Source organism: Formica exsecta, unplaced genomic scaffold (assembly GCF_003651465.1).
Source record: "Formica exsecta isolate Colony F162 unplaced genomic scaffold, ASM365146v1 scaffold809, whole genome shotgun sequence".
NCBI lineage: Eukaryota > Metazoa > Arthropoda > Insecta > Hymenoptera > Formicidae > Formica > Formica exsecta.
The window spans coordinates 9,039-14,332 of NW_021853580.1; positions in this window are offsets into that span (position 1 = coordinate 9,039).

Genomic DNA, 5,294 nt, shown 5'->3' on the forward strand with positions numbered 1-5,294 from the left:
ATATTTTTTTTATAATAAAACAATTATAATAACAATAACAAAAAAAGGGGAGGAAAAAAATAATTAACCATTAAAACATTCTTTTTTCTTTCTTTCCTCACTCTCTCCATCAACCTTGAAGATGAACTTCTTTTAAACCTTTCTCAATTACATGAATCAGTTTTAATCATTTTAGAAATGGAAATCAAGTGTATCGACACCCACTATTTAACCCGCGGACGTCTGGAGGTGCGGATAACTCGCGCGGAATCTCCGTCACTCTTTTGGGTTCAATTAAAAAACGGTGAAAGGGATTTGACGGAACTCATCGAAGAACTTAATTTCCGGATGGACCGACGCGGACAATACCTCCACTTGTACCCACAAGATTTGAAAGAAGACGAACCGTGTGCAGTCAGAGTAAAGGACATCTGGCAACGCGGCATCATCATTAAAGTCAACAGGGTGACATTCATGGTCAAAATCTCTCTAAGAGACTGGGGGATGACAATATGGAGACCAATGGGGCAGGTATATCTCCTAGAAGACCGGTTCCGAGAATTATTGTGGCAAAGTGTCAAATGCGGCCTGGCGTATACGGGCCCTGTAACTACAACTACAGAATGGCCTGAAAAAACAAGACAATTATGCAAGATTCTTGCAGCTCAACAAGAAGGATGGATACAAATTGTCCGCCCTATTGGTGATAGAGCCGCTATGGTAAAACTAGCGATATACAACGAACATACTGATGGGGCTCATAGTTTAGAATACATATACACACATATATGTATTCTATAATATTAATAATAAAATTTTTCTTTTTTTTTATATATAATAACAAATTATATTCAGCAAGCCAAAGAGAGAGATACATGCATGTATAACATGTCATAGAGAAAAAATTATTCCAGCTTTTGTCGATCGACGAGTCAGCATTGCATATCCATCAGCAAATCTATTTTTAACTCAGCATCCGGGCAAATAATCCTGGACATTTTACTATGGGATCCAATATGATATCCCAATCAATGGCTAATTACTCACAGTAAACGAGAATTCAAGCCAAACATCGAGAGCCTTCCTGACAAGCTGCACCTGCGTTGTCCGGAGGACAATGATAGGCAGAAGAAAAAATGGGAATAAGAAAGAAAAGAATATTCTATCTCTCTCACGGGGCAATAAAACCTCCAGCCAAAGACCCAATGTTATCAATATTGGTCAGGTAAACGCTATGGCAGTTTCACTTTTTTTTGCCATAAAATGGGCACGCATAAGAAAAGATAGTTTTGTATTAGAATTATATACACTACGCAAAAAAATTAAAGGGCCACTTTCTTCCTTCTACAAAAAAGGCAATTTTCAAGTGGCTGCAACTTTGTCGCATATAATCGGATTGAGATCAATAAAAAAGCGTTACAAAGCTTGAAGTTTCTAGTTTTAGAATTTTTTAGTCAAGTCCAATTCTTTTCATTTGTTACGAAGTTACATTATGAAAAAGCAACGTCCGTCGATTGACTAAATTTTTCAAAAGTTTGTCAAAGAATGCCGAAGAAAAAAAAATTGTAGCACAATTTCGTTAATTGGATTTTAAAGAGCAGACACTAACGTCATACGATTCAAGTATCTTTGACCCCGACGAAATCTATCGTACTCAAGACATGTATAACTCAAACGCTTTCGCATCGCAACCCATCACATCGGAAGATATCGATGAGGGAATTAAGCGATTACAAGAAGAAGCAAATAGAAACGCGACACAATCAAACGCGCAAGCCCAATACAAACCGCGGAAAGAAACGGACGAAGCAGCCGACGACCTTGACATATTGCGGGAAATGAGACGGGAAATTAGAAGTATGCATGCCGAGATATACGATTTAAAAATGAGAGGATCGCAACCCCGACAAAACAATGAGCATAGAACTCCGCCGGGAGAAAGAACCGAAACCGCGTACGAGTCCACACCCGAAGATGTACGACATCGAAGAGGACGCGGATTTCTACCATTAAAAGTGGCTCGCGGAATGATCCCGGAATTCGACGGATCGCCAAATAAATTACAAGAATTTCTAAGTGGCGGAAGAAAAGTTATAGGACCGTCCGCGACTGGCACGCGAAGCAAAATTAATTTTACATCGACCTATAAACAGGAAAATCAAATGAGTGTGAAATGTCAAAAATGAGCAAGAAAAAAAGAAATTTAACTCCGCGCACAGCAGTGACGAAAAAGACAAGGAAGAAACGAAGCAGCGACGACCCGCAATCGAATATCGCGTTACACACGTGAAGCGTGCCCCGCGAACGCATATAGGACTAGACTTAGTCGCCTTACCTATGCGAGAATCGAAAAGAGGAAAAATAAATTTATTGTTCGACACGGGAGCCGCTATATCACTAATTAAAGTAAAACACTTAAAAGATGAAACGCTAATAACAGAAGATAAAATAGCGCTTACAGAAGTAACAGGACACAAAGTATATACGATAGGAAAAATCAACGCCACAATAAATTTAAACGACGGTAGAATGAATCATAGAATGTACGTCGTAAAAGATGATTTTCCGATCGAATACGACGAAATATTAGGAGTAGACTTCCTGAAGAAACAAGGAGCCAGTTGCAATTACTCGAAGAAACAATTGACAATCGGACGGAATACTTTGAAATTATATCCGTATCAGAGAACCACATTGCAACCCCGTAGTGAAACAATAATACAAGTAGCTACGAATAAAAATATGATAGGCATCATTCAGGCACTTGCACCAACACAATCGCGCATAAGATTGCAACGCAAGCAGATAGCTCACCGATCAACGTACGGCCGTACCGCCTGCCGCAGAAACATAAAGAGGAAGTACAGCGTCAAATGCAAGAGATGCTAAAAAATAAAATTATCAGGCTCAGTATGAGCCAATGGAACGCACCCCTTCTGGTAGTTTCGAAAAAAATCGATACTTCGGGAAAACCGAAAATGCGAGTAGTCGTGGATTTCAGAAAATTAAATGATTTAACGATAGGAGACTCGTTTCCTCTACCAAATATTACCGATATTTTGGACCAATTAGGAAATGCGAAATATTTCATGACACTAGATTTAGCATCAGGATATCACCAAATTCTGATGACAGAAAAAGATAAAAATAAAACCGCTTTTTCTATGCCATACGAACATTACGAATTTAACAGAATGCCATTTGCACTAAAAAACGCACCTGCGACGTTCCAACGATTAATGAACGCAATATTAACAGGCTTACAAGGAATAAAATGTCTAGTATATTTAGACGACATCGTAATCTACGGAGCTAGTTTACAGGAACATAATAAAAGACTCGTCGAAGTCTTACGAAGACTGCAAGAAAATAATCTTAAACTACAGCCTGACAAATGCGAATTCCTACGAAAAGAAGTGACATACTTAGGTCATATAATTACAGAAAACGGAATATCGCCGGATGAATCTAAACTCGAAGCCGTAAGAAATTTTCCCACGCCTAGGAAAGTGAAAGATATTCAGGCTTTTATAGGATTAGCCGGATATTATAGAAAATTTATTGAAAATTTGCTAGCTCAGTAACATAGCTCAGTAACATAGCTCAGTAACATAGCTCAGTAAAATAGCTCATTAACATCGCTCGCTACTCGTTCGCTCATATCAACAGTATCGATATACCGTACGTATCGCGTCCGACTATTACAATCGCGACTAAGTGACAGTGTACAAGAATGTGTGAAATATATCATTTTATACATAACGTTCGGGAGTGTCTTATTTCGAGCGTGGATCCTAATCCTTTGGGCGTATAAATCCCTAAAGACCTCTTCCTTAGTGGCTAGAGGCACAACAATATTTTATTTATTATTTTCATATCTGCGATTATAATTTACAAGCGAGATTGAGGCATCTTTTAACTGGCTAATATTGTTACGAGTATCAGGATAGATTTTTTTTAATCATAAATTCTTATTATTTTAAAAAGGCAGCAGTTTATTGCTTGCTATAATATTGCAAAACCGTTTTCTCATACTCTTTACATCCTTGGAGTATTTTTTTCTCATAAGGATTGCCTCCTAATAACGAAGATGTATATATTTTTTCTCTTTAGCTACCAACTTCTATATACACAGCCTGATAAACTATTATATACGCGAAATTTGGTGCCATCAAAAAAAGAAAAAATACATCGCCAGTAATCACAATAATAATTCCTTCCAATAATTTGTAAGCTTTTATTACTATATATGATTGGTTGCTATCATATGAAGGAATACCAGATATTGCACACTTAGTCTTTCAAAAACGGAAGTTTCTTTAAATTTCTTCTGGAATAACTGTTTTTTAATAACCAGAATATTCATGTCTTGTACGACGAAACAGTTCGCCGAGGACGATCAAAGAAATTGGACTCCCTATGGAGCGGATCCTACACGATAATCGAAAAGAATTCGGAAGTGAACTATACAATAAAAAGAGGAAGGAAAACCATACGCATCCACATAAACCGATTGAAACCGTTTATTGAAAATTAAAAAAGAATAAGAAAAAGAAGAAAAAGAGAAGAAAAACGCACGAACAAAATAAAAAAAAATAGAATAAATAATAAGGAAAACGAAAAACAAAAAATAAAGAAAATTCCTACCTTAACATTTTTGGTGGGAAATATTTCTTTCGACAACCAGTTCACGAATTAATCGCTTCTGGAATATATTCTTCAACCAAAGCGTACATGCAAAACGCATTTGGTGGGAAATATTTCTTTCGACAACCAGTTCACGAATTGAGCGCTTCTGGGATATATTCTTTAACCAAAGCGTACATGCAAAACGTTTTTGGTGGGAAATATTTCTTTCGACAACCAGCTCACGAATTGATCGCCCCTGGCTAACTAACTACTGTGGCTAACTAACTACACAACTACTATTACAAAATAAATATAATCAATTTTCAGTGAAATATACAAATAAGCAAAAGATTAATGATATTTTAATAAATTTAAAGTTACTATTACATATACACAAACATATACACACAGATAATATATAACACACATATAGTATGCTCGGATAAAAAAGAGATGGACAGAGAAGAATGGGCAAAGAGAGAAAGAAGATATGAGTGTAACTGAGCAAGTGTGTACAAGTGCCAAAAGTAAGAAAAAAAGGAAATAGTTATATCTTTCTCCGTAGCAATACTTTATGCTCACTAATGTTTAGTGACTGATGTGAATTATCAATCGATATATCGTTTTACAGCCATTCCCTCGCTTACTCATTCCTATTCTCTCTCTCTCTCTCTCTCTCTCTCTCT